This window comes from Lissotriton helveticus, chromosome 1_2, assembly GCF_964261635.1.
Source record: "Lissotriton helveticus chromosome 1_2, aLisHel1.1, whole genome shotgun sequence".
Taxonomy (NCBI): Eukaryota; Metazoa; Chordata; class Amphibia; order Caudata; family Salamandridae; genus Lissotriton; species Lissotriton helveticus.
Window position 1 is genome coordinate 353642056 of NC_136058.1, and position 18645 is coordinate 353660700.

At 43.9% G+C, this 18645-nt stretch overlaps 1 long non-coding RNA gene across 1 annotated transcript in view; it reads right to left on the reverse strand.

Annotated features, from left to right (window-relative positions):
* Positions 1 to 6348: 6348 nt before the first annotated feature.
* Positions 6349 to 18645, reverse strand: part of LOC144807913 (uncharacterized) — a 70533-nt gene continuing 58236 nt past the window's right edge. The window contains exon 3 of the long non-coding RNA XR_013606521.1: positions 6349 to 6649. This is a non-coding gene — a long non-coding RNA (uncharacterized LOC144807913). The remainder of the gene's footprint in view (positions 6650 to 18645) is intronic.

Sequence of the window (18645 nt, forward strand, 5' to 3'; positions counted from 1 at the left end):
CATTCGGATCGAATATAAGGGAAAAGTAAGTGACCCAGTATTCCTCGTCTACATTAAAATCCAGTGATGGAGCTGCAGATGATTTGAGGAAATGGGCATTGATAGTATTCCAAAAATCCCTGGCATTTTTTGAGGTTGCGGCTAATGGAGTTGTTCCCAGGCTTCTTCTTCTAAAGTTTGAATTCTGATTTAACTGGCTTGTTGATATTGAAGGTGAAGAAACTTAACTGAAGCTGCTAGAGTCTTTGTACATGATTGGTCAAACCATCTAGGGCCTGATGTTTTGACTCAAATGCCTTAGTTACCTGGTATAGGGTAGAGGTTATTTCTAGGTGTTACAAGATCGTTTTTCCTCTCTGCAACCACGCTTGAAACAAGGGCTGTTTTGTCTGCTAGGGCCCATTTTAAAATTATCCCATTGGTCCTTGTTATCACTAGTTTTATATGCCTTGGCTGTTCTAAATTGATTCCTACCCAGTCCAGCTTACTAATAATGGCAGCATGGTCACCACAATTTAAGTACTTGATCTCAATGTTAAAAATGTGTTAGTGTGCCGCTACAAATATAGAATCAATTGTGGTACCCTGGCTGGGATTGCCAAATGTGTTTTGCAGCACACCTGATGATATAAAAGGGTTACAATTCTCTTAAGTATTGATCACAAGGAACCTCTTCAGAGCTTCCCCATACTAATTATGGTTGAAATGAAATAAAAGCTCACCTACATTGTCAATTATGCCACATGCTACTGACTTACTGAGCAGACAGCAGTGTGCATTGAAATGACCCATCCATAAGATTTTTGGAATCTGTTTTAAAGTGCTAGAGAGGTTATTGATATCTTACTCCAATTGATCTACCACTGTGAAATTGTTGTTATAAAAATTACCTAGAAGAATTGACTCATCATTTGGGCCTATTAAAAGTAATAAATGATAAAAGGGGGAAATGTTTTAATATTACACTTCCAGTCTCAAAGTATTTTTCTGCAGAGTTAAAATCTCGCCCCTAGCTCTTCCTGATTTTGATGGGAGAGCAGCGGTGTGGAAAGAGCGATAACCAACTAGATTAATTGGTTGAGTTTCCCATGTTTCCTGAAAAAAAGTCAGATCATACATGGTGACAATATTTAACCATACCGGGTCAGACATTTTACCACTCAGTCCTGCAATATTCCACATCATAAATGTGATAGATTCTGTCTGGTTGTTTATTGGATTTGGGATTATGTAAGTTGCTGATTCAGGTATAGAGGAATTTTGAACTGGAGTGGGCTATCTCTTCTTCCATCTCTGTCAATCACAGCCCTCTACATCTGTTAAAACATTGAATCGATTATATGTAGGAAAAAATTTGGGTATGCAGGCCCAAAAGAAGTTCATGGAATTTGGGTAAGGAGGAGGAGACAGACCCGGCGCGAGGTGTTGTTGGCCCCGTGGGTAAGTGTTGTGGGTTTATAAGATACCCCAGAGGAAAGACAACTATTTGTGTGAATGGCGATTGTCCAGGTGGAAGCCGTTGGAATAAATGCTGTACTTAGTGGGAGTTAAAATACACCACCACACAGTAAACCTCTATAGATTTCTCCAAATCTCCCACAAAGCCTACTCTTCTGGCCAGTAAAAGGTGTGACAATATCAATAGACATCAATTGGTCTGTGGTCTCTTTTTGGGTACTATGTAATTTAGGGACATTTGCCAATATTACTACATAGGGGCAAGCTGCCGGAGGAAGTGCAAGTTTCATATGGTAGTCATTTTCGCCCCCTTTTTCTGGTACCGTTTTTTGATCTGGTCTTGCAGATTATAAATTTATATCCTTAGATGACCTTTGGAACGAGGTGCTGTTGTGGATGTCACTGATTGAATTCGGCACCAGATGGGTGGAACTTTGTGTAACAGGTTGAGTCTGAATATTAGGGGTAACTGATGGAATCCCCCTGAATAGAAGTTAGTACCCACTCTCATTAAACTTGGGTTACCTGGGCAACCAATTTGGCAGCCCAGAATGTGTTGATAGTGGACTCCCCCGGAAGAGCATAAAGTCGCTATCTTGGCCTTAATGCTAGAAAATCTATCTATCAATGGTTGAAGTAAAACTGAAATTGATGTTCAATCTTTAAAATCAAAGAATCCGTAAAAGGTGAGGTAAGTAAAATAGGGTCTTGGTCTTGGGTTACATCACTTTTATCTTTAGTTGGTCTCCCCCCTCTTTTTTACTTCTTTAAGGGAAGTTCTGAGCATACAGTGGAAAAAATAAGATATTGGCTGTGCGGGGAGTCCGGCATTTGGATGGGGTTATAGTTGACTCTGGATTTGGGGGTAAAGTAACTAGTGCAGCTACAAACAGGGGCTCGCTAGTTAAAGGCTCAGTCAGATCATCCGATACTCACATATCCCCCATGGATAGTCTCCATTCAAGAAGATTGGATTTCTTTGTCCAGTACATTAGTAGCTGTTAAACGAAAGGGCTTGAATGCATTCGGGAACTCCCCTCCATGGGTAGCTGTGGCAGATTTCCATTTCTCCATCAGATATGCGAATCCTGGGCCTATTCAGCTTTGACTGCAGGCATTAGAGGGAGAGCGCAGACAGCCCCACCCTTGGTCTGGGTGCGTCCCGCACTGTGGGGCCCGTGCGTGGGTTATGAGCATCTCTGGGCACGGGATGGTGATGGCAGCAATGGCCTGGGGCTAGAAGTTCAGCTGCCCCCTCCTTTTTACTGCTCAAATGGGCTCATGAAAATGTATTATAAACAAAGGAGAAAATGTAGTAAACTGTGCTACATTTTTCCTACATAAAAGATGAGAAATTCAATGTAAAAAAAAAACTAGGCCCCTAGTACTAACCCCGCAATAAATTTTACAAATTCAAACAAAGTACAAAAAGATCCAGGTGCATGCCCCCAATCAAACAAGCAACACCCTTATACACCAGTTTTTCAACTTATTGTGATATCTCAATAACAAAATCCTTAAATCCAATGGTATATATGCAGCAGACAAGTAAAGTGATCCTTCCAACTTCAAATCCATATGAAAAGTGACCAGGAGAATGACAAAGCACTGAGAGGAACCTGCTGGACTGGAACCAGAATTTGGAGTCTCCATGGCATTACCTTCTGGTTCGAAGAAAAAAGTTTTAAAAAATGGCTCCATGGAAAAAAAAACAATTCCAATGGCCAGTTTTAGAAGAATGTCCACACCAAATGCCTCTCAGCTGCATTCTCAAGCAGAAAAGCTGCTCTACCACTCAATTTGCGATCGGAACTAAGGATACTAGATTGATGCTGGCATGGCTGTAAGCCGTGAGAGTGAGCACTAAGTCTAGCAAGAGATCGCTAGCGATGTGAGACTTGTACGCACTCTCAAACAGGCTGAGAGTCTTAGAGCTTGCAGGTGAGAGCCAACAGAAAAGTGAGGCGCACAAACAGAAAAACCTCTGCTTCGCGCCCAAATGACGGAATTCAGGTATTCCACATTTCTCCGCATAACACAGAGTACATGAACTCCGTAAACTCCACGATCGGAGTGGAATTTACTGCCCAGGCTTAACTGAAACCACAGAAATTTCATAAAAGGAAAACTAGGAATAGAGCCCTCTGGGGTATTGCCCACGCATTTGGAATTCCCTAACACCTGAAATCAGACTGCATCTTTCAAAAAAGAAGTGACACTACTACTTATGAACCAATGCCTGCCATAGGTTATACAATTTGATCCATGATCGACAACCATAATGTTTATCACTAGACTGTCCGAACATATCCTTTGTCTTGCCGACTTGTCCATCTGCACTTCAAGAACTTACACAGTTGGTCAGGGCCAGACTGGGAACCGAAACCAGCCCTGGCTAACAGCTTGGCTGGCCCATGGGTGAAGGGGGAGGGTCTGCTAGGCGGTTTGCCAGGGCCAGTTTCTGCAGCTTTTGTTGTAGGGGGTCGATTAAAAAAAACTGCCCCAGGTAACAAAAACAGCCCCCCAGGGGTCTAAAACCGGTCAACTCCCTGGTGGCCCTCCGGGGAAACACCCATTGCATGCTAAGGCCAGGCCAGCCCTGCAGTTGATACCTCTCTTGACTATGCTGTTGTTTGCTTTTCTGTTTTTGTTCTTTTCAAGAATTTGTGAAGCGCTCTGATACCTTCACATGTCATGTTTGCTCTATATAAAACCTTATGAATTAATAAATAAATAAAATAGATTAATAAGAGAGTCCATGTTAAGTATGACTGCCCCGTTACTCCTCTGCCACTCAACAGCATTTGGAAGCAGGGGCGGGTGATTTTGGGGGCCATACATACCATAAAATTATACATGGGTAAAAGGGGGAAACATCCTTTACGACGCAACTTTTACCACGCAGTGCCTTTACAACGCAGGTTTTTCAACGCGTCATTACAACCAATTGCGCTGGGGGGCGCTCTAGGATAGGTAATAGTTTAATTTACTATCCAACACCTTCCCTACTATCCACGGGGACTGGAGTTGGAATAGTAAATTAAACTATTCACTATCCAGCACCCCCCAACGCAAGTCGTTGTAACGACTTGTGTTGAAAAACCCGCGTTGTAAAAGCATGCGTGGTAAAAGCACGCGTTGTAACAACGTACATCCGTAAAAGGTGAATTGTGGGGATGTTTTTTACTTCGAGGTTGTGAATGACATCATATACAACGCATGCTTTGAACCTGTTATCTATTTGATGTCACTTAGAACCCCTCTGTGAAAAACAGCCCTATAATTAAATGTTACCCAACTATAATTCTACATCTTTGTCCACTAATATTATAGAGCTATATTGAACCTCTTGAACAAAATATTCTTGAGGCACCCAAAAACCACAGGATATTTGTAATATCTTTTTGTGATTGGATGACTTGTCAAGGTCACTAGAGGGTGGCACGAGGAGCATAATGTCAGGACTGCAAAAGGCCTGTGTCACAGAAACTAAAAAGTCATTTGACCACATCACATCTTTAACAATATTTACAACTAAAGATACTATGTGGAGCGCACCAGTGTATGGAAATAATATTTTCTGTAGGAAACTTGGCTCCATTTAAATCTTCTTTGATTTACAGCATTTTCCTACTTCTACATAGCAAGGAGATAAGTAGGAAAAGCAGAAAATGGAGGAGATTGATCACTTGTTAATGAAGGTAGATGGGTCCATGGAGGCGTTCTATTCTATTCTATGCGGCATTTGTAGAACACTTAGCTTCCCATGGCCATCCCAGTGCTATTAGTGCAAAACAGTCTAAACCAGAGTGTGCTAGAGGAGTATGTTCTCAAATAGACATGTTTTTAGAAGTTTCTGAAAAGATAATTCATTGTCCGCTGCCTATAATGTCGGGGGGAGTGCGTTTTCATACTTTGGCCTCATTGTAGCCATAGGACTGCCCCGCTTCTTGCCTCTCTGATCGTGGGGACCACTGCCTTTTGGGCAATGGAGGATCAATGATTTCTACCAGGAATGTAGAGAGGAATCAGAAGTTGAGAAATAGGGAGACTGCTGTCTGAAAGGGCACTGTGCACTATGCAGAAAGCTTTACATTGTATCCTCTGAGCAACTGAGACCCAGTGGAGGGATGACAAGGCTGAGTTGTGTCTGGGGATATTTAGCAGAGTCCAGGCTTGAGAATTATGTACTATTTGAAGCTTCAGAGTAATAGACTTTTGAGCTCAAGATGAGTTTCCATAGTCCAGGGAGGAAAGGATACATGCCTGGACCACAAGCATTATGGAGATTCATTGAGCAAGTGCAGGATTAAAAGGAGCATTCTGAGAATTCCACGGCAGCTGGATAAGGGATGTGTTGTCTGGGCTTCCATGGACAAAGATTTGTCCAGGCATAAACAATCTGCAGTGGGGTGGTGAACCCAGACAAAGTGTGAGAGTCCAAATGATGATACAATGTCTGCCAGTGGACGCATATACAGGTTGAAGAGAGTGGGGCTCAATGGTGTTAATTTATGGACGAGGAGATCCACATCGCTCAAACTTGTACCTCGAATGCATTTAAGAGGGCGTTGAAAAATGAAGAGATGTGACAGCTGAAAAGTCCACAGTTTACTTTAGAATGGTCCACCAAGTGAATGATTTCATAATATATATTATAATATGTTGTAACATCCTATGAGACCTCCTCAAATGACAAAACATTCTAGATGTCTTACTGTTGGTGACTCCTAGTGATGCAGAACTGGGTTAAGGGAACTCTCTCTTAACTGGATGCCTCTATAAAAGATGCAGATGCATTCCTGACAGCAGAAACAGACATGTGCTGTTCAGTTGGACTAACAACCCAGATTTGTCGAGAACAGAAAACTGTTGAGGGAAAGTACCAAGTTTATTATCTATCGATCATTATTTATTTTGTATGGAAAAGAGTTATAGTTTGGAAAATCACAAGCATTATATTGGGGCAGAAATAATCACATCATCTTTACATACAAGTTATAAACATGCACTGAAGAATACAGAATATAGGACGTTGTGCCAGCATCTGGAGTCTCTTAATCTTCCCAGTAAGTGTGTAGCAGATTATCTATTAATTTGTTCATCATTGATTTCTTAGGCATTTCTTAGGCGTTAAATGCTGCTTGCAGTCGCTCGGGGTGTTTCATGCTTTCTTGATACAGCTGGAATCCTTAAAGATAAAATGAAAATAATGACTGAGAGAAAAGATAAGCAGAAATATACATACAGAGGACTAAGGAAATGAGCTACGTGAGAAAGCAGTGGAGTTGTCACAGATTGTAGAATGCCATCTACTCCTGATGGCCAATTCAAAAAAACCTTAGGTTTGCACCTTGCTAATTTTTGCCTATTAGATATTCAGTAAGCCTGTTAAAAGTACTCCTGGAGAGCTGAGTACTGTCTTAGATAACCACGAACTCTCAAATGTATTTCTCGGGCAGAATTGTAATAAATGGACATTTTTGCAGGTAGAACATGACACAAATAGTGTTTTTGTGCCTGCTGTTCTTTCTTTTTTCTTTGAGATGAGGAACACGTTTTCTCTGTGGAGAAACATATTCCCTCACTATTTTGTCCCTTAATGCCCTGTCCCTAGAAATAATTGCTGATTTTGACATGAGAATAACTATTTTCTAAAGATGTGCAACTACCTAAAAGCTAGTGTGGGTTTTCATCATTTTTATGGTCTGGCTTGCAGAATAGCTATTACCAGACAATTATGGGAGAATCACCGGGATGAGGGCTTTGGCTCTACCCACATGTTAGGAACCATGGGTATACGTTTTGATTAGGAAAAAGGTATGTACTTCCTCTAAGAAAGTGTTGCCCTCCACACAGCAGTGATCATTTTGTTAATTTATCCAGCTGCCCAAGCGTGAACTTTTGGGGGCAAACACATGTCACTGTAAAATTATTAAAGTGTTTTAGATAACTAGATCATTTATGGTGTTTTTATTTGTCAGCAGCACAGATGGGAGAAGAACAGTCATTTACCAACATGGATTTTTAGGTCTAGTTTGACATTTCAACTGTCAGCTGACCTTTTAACCCACAACAATATTATTCTGCAGTTCTTTACTTCCACACAGATGCCTCCCTATGCTATTTCTGTGCAGTTGTTCACATTACAAAGCAACATTCCTTTAACTTGTTGTGTCTGTCGGACGGCCCCTGACCATCCGACGTGACAGTGGGCGTGTGCGGAGGAAGGCTGGGGGGCGTCCGAAACTCGCTCACTCATTCATATGCCCGCACCAGAGCGGAATTTGGGCCGTGGTCAACGGGTTAAAGCCTGACCTGGCCTGACCTGTTGACATTGCCAATGCTTGTTAATGATGGGCTCATGTAAGAACACCAGCATAACCAGCCATACTACTATTATTTTAGCTCCTGCCAGTGGTGTTTATGGGAGTCAGGATTGTGACTGAGTGATCACACATTTCTGCTTGCACCTCTAAGGTTGACTTGGGTTTTCAAACATTTTAAAATCCCAACCTTAAGCAATGCTGCAAATAGTGACTGTGGAAAAATCACCAATTATCATAAAGGGTAATAAAAGAGGTGGGCAGTCTGGAGATGGTGTTCTCCCTAAAGCAAAAAAATTGTCAATCTGGACACAAAGGTGACTATGGAGGAACTAGGGGCCTCATTTATGAGGCCTTGTGTGAGTTTTGCGCTTCCGACGCGTCACTTTTTGTGACGCATCGGCGGCGTAAAACATGCTTCCTGATGCGCACTATTTACAAAGTGACGCATCCAAGCTTAGATGCGTCACTTTGTAAACCCCTGCGCTACATTATACCTGCGTCAGGTATAATGTATGCAGAGGAGGCGTTCACCCGCAAAAAGCCTCGTAATAGTGACGCAGTGAAATCTAGGAGATTTCACTGCGTCGCTTTTAGGACGCTGTTGCGTCAAAATCTTGCGCCTGCCTCACAGCAGGCGTAAGACTGACGCAAGCCCTTTCACATGGGGCTTTTCCCATGTGAAAGGAAGCATTGCTGGAGGTGCGTCACTTTTGTGACACACTCCAGCAATGCATCACTTTTGCGCCTACAGATGCGTCAGAAATACTGACGTATCTGTAACTCCTTGCGACATGATGCGTCATATTATAAATATGACGCATCAATCATGTCACAGGGAGAGCGCAGTGAAAAGTGACGCATCGCTGTTTTCATGCAGCGATGCGTCACTTTTCATAAATGAGGCCCCAGGGGTTAACCGGAGAGTTCCCAGAGAGATATGGTGTGCATGTTTATTAAACAATGGAGGCAAACTCTGACTCACCCACCTAGGTGGCATGTTTCATCATCAGTTTTGCCTCACATCAGTCTGACATTACTAGAGGAACGGATGGGCTCTGAAAGGTTTTAAAGAATGCTAAGGAGGAGGTGTGGAGGAATGGCTTTTGCACAGGGGATCCTACCCGAACTGTATGGAAAGCTCTGCGCAGCTGAAATGAAAGCCCAAATAGGAAAAGTCATTTAGCTTCCGAGCAGTGAGAATTCTGGGAGTAGTCCTGGAAATGTTGGTGAATCCCAAACAAAATACATTCAGGCAGAGGTCGAGATCTATGTCTGTATCTTCCCGGCTTATTTGTGAATGGGGCCTTTATCATTTGGCGTTGCCAGTTCTAGTAGATCGCATTTTTGTGTGAATTGGAAGTTATGGAAGGAGTGAGTTTCATGAGCATTGGGTGGAAGTGAGTTCTAGAGTTGGGCGCCTAATAGACTGAAAGTTCAGAAAATGGAGGCAGCATGTTACAAAAAAAGTGTGACTAATGGGTCTCAAGTTCTGAGTAGATGTGTAACTAACAGTATCACATAATTAGTTAGGGACAAGGCCATTTACTGATTTGAATATGAGCATTAGCAGTTTGCATGTGTCTCTCCTTATCAGTGAGCAATCTGGCTGGGTGAAAATAAACTAATGTGTTTTTTTTCCAAGTAACCTCCACAAAGCCCAGGTAGAAAAATGTATATACTTGTCTAAAATGGCTAAGAGTAGTTGGGGAAGGTGTTGCAAGATAGTGGTGGCTCTGTCCAGCCTGCAAAACATAAACAGGCTGAATAGGGGAAAAAGGATGGAGTCAGTAAGAGTGAAAGGCAAAATTCTAGAACCTCAGTTGCAGAGATTTCACAGCTGTAATGAAGTTAAATGTGTTTTAGAGTGCTCTTTCACTTGAGTATGCTCTTTCCCTGGAGTATAATTCACAGACACCTGATTAGAAGTAGATGAAAAAGCTGTTGGTTTTTAGGTAGCTCATTTCCAGATTGAAGAGCAAGCATTCTAGTACCAAGGAAAAATGTGAGTTCAGATATTCTGTGATGGTAGGCAAGAGACAATAGATTGTCAATAAGTAGAAGTGGTGACTGCTTTATATTTGAAACAGGTAGGGAGTATGTCATGAGAGCGATATAGTGCTGCAGCAACAAATGATGGACGGAAAGACAAATACATCAAATATTCACCCACAGTCAGGAGATCTTGTTTAAATCCATTGTTCATTTGCTCACAATGGCACCCCAATTTGGACCCAGCCATATGCAAATCAGTCTCTTCATGGAAACAGTCCAGGCCGAACCGCCAAACCAGATCCACCCTGAACTGGAGGCAAACATCTTAGAGCCAATTTCGTGGTTTTACCTCTCATCAGCCAGGTTAGCTTGAATCCAGTGGCACAGAGAGCACGGGACCTACATATGTGCATACCTATTTCACTTAGGGCAAAAAGTGCTGTAGCAACAAAAGATGGACAGAAAGCCAAAAAATCAAACATTTACCCCAGTGAAGAGATCTGGGTTGAATTCATTGTTCTTTTGGTCACTACACTACCCCAGCTTGGACTCAGCAATATGCAAATTAGTTTTGACCCCGCTCCTCATGGCAGCAGTCCAGCCTAAACTGCCAAGCCAAGGTCAATCTGGACCAGAAACAAGCATTCTGGGACCGGTTTCAGGGTATTACCCCTCCTCAGCCAGGCTAGCTTGAATCCAGTGGCACAGCAAGCAAGGGAGCCACATCTGGGCATACTCAGCCCACTTAGGGCGAAAAGTGCTGCAACAACTAATTATTCATGGAATGCCTAACAAATCAAACATTCACACCCAGTGAAGAGATCTGAGTAAATCAATTTTCTTTTGCTCACTGTGCCACCCCAGTTTGGACCCGGCCATACGCACATTAGTCTTCACCCTGCTCCTCAGGGGAACAGTCCAGCCCACATTCCAAGCCAGATTTACCCTGGACCAGATACATTCAAGGCTCTATTAACCTCACTTGAACGTTTATAAATCCAATTGACTAAAGACAGCATGCATGCAAACACAAATAAGAAAGAAAGAATCAAGATAAAAAAGAATGAAGAAAATAAAAGGAAATGTGCACCATTCCTAAGGAGGTAACCGGAATGTACCATCCCCACAGCTTAAGGCTGGGACAGAACAACCACTAAAAAGAAGGGGACCCTGAATAAAGGATAACGGTTGAGGAAAACAGGGGAAATCAACAAGATGCTCAAAAAGAGAAATTCTCTACCTGTTTTAATTAGTTATGTGCATAACGTCACTATACTGCAAAAATTCTGAATATCTGGCCAAGTGACATGGACACACCAAAATAGACAGATAAAATCATATCAAAATTATTTTATTTATTTGTAAAATCATGAATGAGAACTTTAAATAGGTGAAAACATAATCAAATTGAGGCACATCCCACACCACACTCACTCAATCATCCAGACATCCAGTTACATACCCATACATACTCATTCATCCTGGAACTCAAGGATCCATTAATACAAAATCAATAATTGAAAAAGATCGACAGGTGGACCAGAACCTTCATAGACATAAGTGACATCAATATTTGTTGCATATAATGATTCAGAATTTCTTCAATGAAAAACAAAAAATACAAAATAGACCGTGAATATGATGTCCACAATATAAACCATCCAGTTCCCCATATATTTAGGATCAATATTGTGAAAATAAATCTCAGAAGAGATGGAGAAGAGAGAAAATATTGTTTAAAAGTGGAAGGGGTCCATCAGTATATTTGAGCACTGACGCACGTTTTGGTGTTCAACCCCAAATTGGGTCTCACCATCCTCAGGGCGCAAGTAATGACAAGACACTAATCAGGGGACGTGCTTGAAATATGAAAAAAGAGTTGGTGGTCCAAAAGCATTTCAAATACAGTCTTGGCTAGACGTAAAATGGATAAGTATATCGGTCTAGGTGGTCCAAGCAAATTACAGTCACATGGCACAGATTCAGAACAGGATACAAAATTATTTCATAATGAAATGAGAACTTGGTGCACTGAAAAAAGCAACAAGGAGTGAAAAAAAAGTGACAATAGATAGTCCCATCATTCTGGGTTCTGAGCAACAAGAATATACACAGACGTACCCCGTCGATAACCATCAGTGATCATCCATAAAATGCACTCAAAACACCCAAAGTGCATAGGAAAGCAAAAAGCAAAAAAGAGAATGAAGCACGTGTGATCACAAGGCTATATTCTTTAACCCTTTCTGGAATATAGTAAACCACAGTAAAACACATCTGTTCATAGAAAGGATTAAAAAAACAAGAAGTGTAAATTGCAGAAGACAAAGAATATACCAGCATGCAAATATGGTACCTGGGCTTCCACAAAGTAGAACATACAGCAAGGGCAGATGACGATGATAGAGAAAGGTAAATGAGGGAACATGTCCCGGGTGAGGCCTAAACAATGAACCTGTAAATAAATGAAAAAATAGACCGTCTGTCCAACTAACAATGTAGTGTGTGAGATAGAAAATAATCTCAAAAGATATAAGACATGACACTTACCGCTCTTTATGGAGCAGCGGTGCCACAATAGATTTTACAATGGAGTTCAAATCAGCCAGGCAGTTGGATCCGAAGATCACAAGAGTCCAGTACAGCTGTGCATGCTCCGATACATTTCAATCAATCAATCAATCAAGGCATTTATAGAGAGTGCTATTCCCCCTTAATGGTCTCATGGCGCTATGGGGGGGGGGGGGGGGGGGAGGGTGCTGCTACTGCTCGAACAGCCAGGTCTTGAGTAGCCTCCTGAAGGTCAGAAGGTATTTGGTCTGCAGTAGGAGGATGGGGAGGGCGTTTTAGGACTTGGCAGCATAGGAGAATGATCTGCCACCGGTGGTCGTTCTTCGAATGTGGGAGACGGTGCCGAGGGCAAGGTCGGCAGAGCAGAGCTTGCGGTTTGGGGTGTAGAAGGTGAGTCGTTTGTTGAGGTATGTTTGTCCGGTGTTGTGAAGTGCCTTGTGTGCGTGTATGAGAAGCTTGAAGGTGATCCTCTTGTTGACGGGAAGCTAGTGAAGGTCTCTCAGTTGGGGTGTGATGTGGCGAGGGATTTCAAGGATCAGGCTTGCGGAGGCCTTCTGTATGCAGTTGTTTCAGCAGTTTGGCCGGGGCTCCCACGTAAAGGACGTTTCTGTAGACCAGCATGACAAGGGACTGTGTGACCGTTCTTCTTGTGTCGGTGGGGATCCACCTGTAGATCTTTCAGAGTATGCAGAGGGTGTTTAAATAGGAGGATGAGATGGCGTTGACTTGTTTGGTCATGGAGAGTGTTGAGTCGAGGATGAACTCTAGGTTGTGTGCATGGTCGGTGGGTGTCGGTGCTGCACCCAGGGCAGTCAGCCACCAGGAGTCATCCCAGGTTGAGGGGGTGGAGCCGAGAATGAGGACCTCCGTCTTGTCCGAGTTCAATTTCAGATGGCTGTTCTTTATCCATTCGGCGACGGCTTTCATTCCTTTGTGGAGGTTGGTTTTGGCTGTGCTAGGGTCTTTGCTGAGGGAGAGGATCAGCTGTGTGTCATCGGCGTAGGAGATTATGTTGAGGTCGTGCAGTCTGGCGATGCGGGCGAGCGGGGCCATGTAGATGTTGAACAGGGTCGGGCTGAGGGATGATCCTTGGGGTACACCACAGATGATCTTGGAGGCTTCGGATCAGAAGGGGGAGGCAGACGCTTCGGAGAGGAAGGATGAGGTCCAGCCCAGTGCTTTGTCGCGGATTCCTGCGTCGTGGAGGTGAGTGCATAGGGTGAAGTGGCAGACCGTGTCGAAAGTAGCTGAGAGTTCCAGGAGGATGAGGGCCGCGGTCTTGCTGTTGTCCAGCATGGCCCTGATGTCATCATTGGCGGCGATGAGGCTGTTTCTGTGCTGGAGTTTCTGCGGAACCCGGACTGGGACGGGTCCAGGATGTTGTTCTCCCCGAGGTAGGGGGTCAGCTGTTTGTTGACGGTCTTCTCGATGACCTTCACCGGGAACGGGAACAGGGAGATGGGCCGGAAGTTCTTGAGGTCCCTCGGGTCTGCCTTGGGTTTCTTGAGCAAGGTGTTGATCTCGGCGTACTTCCAGCTCTCCGGGAAGGTTGCTGTCTCGAAGGAGATGTTGATGGCCTTGCGGAGGTGGGGTGCGATGGTGGAGCTGGCTTTGTTGAAGATGTGGTGAGGGCATGGGTCTGACAGGGAGCCGGAGTGGATGGTGCTCATGATTTTGATGGTGTCGTCATCGTTGATGTTAGTCCATGTGAGCAGGGGGTCGCTGTGGGTGGTGGCCGTGGGGTCCAAGGTATCATTGGCTGCCGTGGTGGTCTGGTTGTCGAAGCTGTTGTGGATGTCTCCAATCTTGAGGTGGAAGAAGGAGGCAAGGGAGTTGCACAGGTCTTGCAATGGTGGGATGTCGTTGGTGTTAGAGCTATGGTTGGAGAGTTCCTTCACAATGTTGAAGAGCTCTTTGCTGTTGTGTGCGTTGTTGTCGAGGTGGTCCTTGAGGGACGTCTTTTTGGCGGATCTGATGAGGTGATGATGTTGGCGCATGGTGTTCTTGTGGGCTGCTTGGTTCTCTGGTGTCTGATTGTGATGCCATTTCTTTTCCAATTTTCTGCAGTTTTGTTTGGAGGCCTGGAGGTCCGCGATGAACCAGCTGGCGTTCCTGTTGGTACTTCTGTTTGAGGGGTTCTTGACCAGGGTGAGGGTGTTGGTGCAATCGTTGATCCAGCGTCTGAGGTTGCTGGTGGTGGCGTCAGGGTCGGTGGAGTCGGCGGGTGGGCTCCGGGCGAGGGTGGTGGTTAGCTGGTCTGAGGTGACTTTGCTCCAGCAGCGGCAGGCGATCTGTTCGGTGCGGTTGTGCATGGTTGGTTTCCGGAAGGTGAAGTGCATACAGCGATGATCGGTCCAGTGGAGTTCGGAGGTGTGGCTGAAGGAGGCGTGGCAGCTTGCAGAGAAGATGGGATCCAGCGTGTGGCTGGCCGAGTGGGTGGGCGTTGTCACGAGCTGTCTGAGTCTGAGGTTGACGAGGTTGTCGATCAGGGTGGTGGAGTTGGTGTCGTCGTTTTTGAGGTTGAAATTCAGGTCTCCTAGGAGGATGTAGTCCGTGGAGGTGAGGGCGTGTGTGCTGACGAAGTCGGCAATGGAGTCGCTGAACTGTGGTCAGGGTCCGGGTGGTCTGTAGATCAGAGTTCCTCCAAGGGTGGTGTTGGGATCAGTGTGGATCTGGAAGTGCAGTTGTTCGGCAGTAATGATGGTGTCATCGGAGTTGGTAGAGACCTTGAGGGTGGACTTGTGGACAATGGCAATTCCTCCTCCAACTCTATTGGTGCAGTCTCTACAGGTGATTTGTAGACATCCGGGATGGCTATGGCGATGTTGGGTGCCAAGGAGTCATTCAAAGAAGGTCTCAGTCAGGAAAGCGACGTCTGGGGAGGATGTGTCGAGCAGGCTCCAGAGGTCGACTGCATGTTTGCGTGCGGAGCGGGTGTTTGGGAGTATGTAACAGAGGTGGTTGGGTCTTGTCCTGGTGGGCGGATTGGCGGCTCTGGTGCTGGTGAAGCTGCTGGCCTGGCATGAGACTGCAGACAGAGCTCAAACAAAGCCCATAGCTCCGTGGTCCAAATTGACTCAGAGGGCGGTGTTCGCGTAGTGAAAAAAGGGGCTGGTAAACAGAAATAGGCGAAAACATAAAATTGCTACACTTCAAGGTCTACAAAAACGACGGTCAGCTAATGAGCATATGATCTAATTCCTAACTCACCTCCCTGTAAAACAATGGTGGCTCCCAAACAAGACCCGCGGCAGAGGGCGTCGGCGGATAAAAATATTTGCAGTGCCTGGAAGAACAAAAGGAAAATATGTCTCTACATTTCACTGAATGACCCGCATGGACAATGAAAACCTCCATCTCCAGAGCTGGAAAAACTCACCGGTTTAGAATGTGGGGATAACGGCGAAAAGGTTTTCATCGGGTCGATTGGTTCTTTGCCTGCAGATGATCGCCTGAAGACCGGGAATAAGTTATGGCCATTACTGCAAGGATTGTTTAAAGAAGCAAAGGAAATGCAGCCAGCACGTATGGCGTCACAGAAGAGACATGCTGACGCTAGCATGAAATGGCTGAAATAGGCTGTCCGTCATAATAACAAAGTAAATCGGCTACAAAGGGAACCAATGATTAGTGATACACAGTCAAGTGCAACATGACTGACTGGAAAAAAGACGAACAACTAAATAAATGGTTGGAAGCTATAACGAGAGCATAATAATGTATTCAATGTCCAAATAATGGATAGAAAACAGAAAAATACATGAAATCGATCTAATAAAAAGTACATAATTTCAGATAAAGACACCAAAAAAGGTGCGGTGGGCGCATTATGAGGAAAGGAAGAAAGGGGCACCGGGATTCAAGTAATCGCATTTTTCCAGGGGAGACTCTCATAAGTCCCTGCTCTGTAGTGTTCAGGGTATATATCCAAAACACTTCTCGTATTCTGTGTGTAATATTAGGATCTGTGCCCATTTAGATGTGTACTTTTTCTAGTATGGACCATTTGAGGCCCTTTTCGGTGTGTTGTCTTGAAACCCAATGGTTCACCAAAGGTGCCGAGCGTTTAGATAATCTAATATTGGATTTATGTTCACCAATAGGTATTCTGCACTCTCTTCCGGTCTCGCCCACATATGCCAAATGGCACAGGCACAAGATGACAGAGATGATATTAAATGAACGAAGTTTGTAATTTATTGACACTAATGTGATCATTGACAATAGCACTAGATCAGGCTTGGTATGTTCCACAAGTGTGATTGCCGTTGATGGGTCTGTTTCCCATGATCGATTTTTGCAGAGGGTTGGTCTTCCCAAGACCTTTTGCTCACACAAAGATGTTTCTGAGGTTTTTATTTCTTTTAAACGCAAAAAGGGGCTTGTGTACTAGTTCACCGGAATGGCCCAGGTTGAGAATATGCCACTGAGAATGAATCGTCTGACGAATTTTGTGATCAAAATTAGAATGTTTAGTAACACAGACCATTCCAGTCTGTCTTTTCCTTGTTTCTGGGTTGGAACATGGTCTTACGGTTGTAGTATCTTGCCCTCTTGATGGCATCTTTGATAAGCCTATTCTGGTATCCCCTCTTAATAAGCTTTTCTTTCAAAACCTTAGCCTTTTTCATGTAGTTCCTAATAGAAGTACAATTTCTGCGTAAACGCAAACATTGACTGAACCGAATGCTGTCCCTCTGGCATCTAGGATGAAAGCTACTATAGGGCAAGAGGGTGTTTCTAGCTGTGGGATTAGTACATAATGATACCGTGAACTGCAAATCAGACTGTTCTATCCACACATCGAGAAATATCAGCTTGTTGTTACTAGTGTGAGCAGTAAGTTTTAAACTGGGATCAGCCACATTAATCCACAAGATAAATTCATCCAGTGTTTCCTGGTCACCATTCCAGATTATAAAAATATAATCTATGAAGCGTGCCCAGTTGCTGATCTTCTCACTGAATGGGCCCAATTGATTTTAGATATTAATTTGCTCAAATTGTCCCATGTATAAACATGCCACATTAGGGGCGCATGCTGCCCCCATGCTGACTCCCTTGACTTGCTGGTAAAAACATCCATCGAATAGAAAGAAGTTCTGTCTGAGAACAATTTTCAAGCATTGAAAAATGAAGGTAGAATTGGTGCAGGTATCCTCGGCCTGAATAATCTCCCTGAGGAAATTAAGGACCTCCTGTTGTGGAATGTTGGTATTTAAGGACTCTAGGTCCATCATCACCAACATTTCTCTGTCATGATTGTATGAGAGGCCCTCAATTTTAGAAATAAAATTGCTGGTGTCCTTAACATATGAGGGAAGTCTCAACACAAGAGGTTGCAAAAAAGGTCCACATATTTAGATAGTGGTTCCGTCGCCGCGCCGATCATGGAGACAATCAGTCTTAGGGGCGGATTGAGTTCATCTTTGTGCGTCTTGAGAACCCTGTAGATAATGGGTATGCGTGTATAACACGGGGTGAGGAACTCGTCTTCTCTTTGACAAATGTCACCTCTTTCTACTGCCGCCTCGATAATTCTCAAGGTTCTACATTTGAGGCTTGGTTCAGGATTAGATATGATTTTTTTATAGTGATTTGAGAACTAAGTAGATCTTTCATTTTATCTCCATATGTTGCAGTATCAAAGATCACTGTACCACTCCCTTTGTCACACATGGTTTGATGTTGTTTTTAAGTGTCTCGAGAGCTGTGTTCTCTTCTCTGTTAATGTTAAATGAAGGTTTAGGTACAAATTAGCTTTTTCTATTTTAGAGTTCGCAGCTTTTTCGAACATTTCTACTTCCGTTTCCACAGAGTCTAGTCCTGGGGTAAAATCGGATGGAGATTTGAAACTGGACAGATTGTCGTCAGTGATGGAAAAATGATTCATCTGGAAGAACTACCCTGGACCAGAAGCAAGCATCCTGGGACCGGTTTTGTGGTATTACCCCATATCAGCCAGGCAAGCTTGATTCCAGTGGCACAGCGAGTATGAGGCTCACATCTATTCAAACCCATTACACTTAGGGTGAACAGCTTTAGAGCAAGAAATGATGGACGGAATGCCGAATAAATCAAAAATTGACCCCCCGTCAAGAGATCTGGGTTAAATCCATTGTTCTTTTGACAACGAAGCCACCTCACCTTGTACCCAACCAAATGCAAATCATTCTTGTCTCTGCACCTCATTTGAAAACAGTCCAGTCTCAACTGCCAAGCCAGGTTCTCCCTGAACCTGTACACAAGCAACTCAGGACCAGTTTCACTTTACATATGGACCAATCGACCAAGG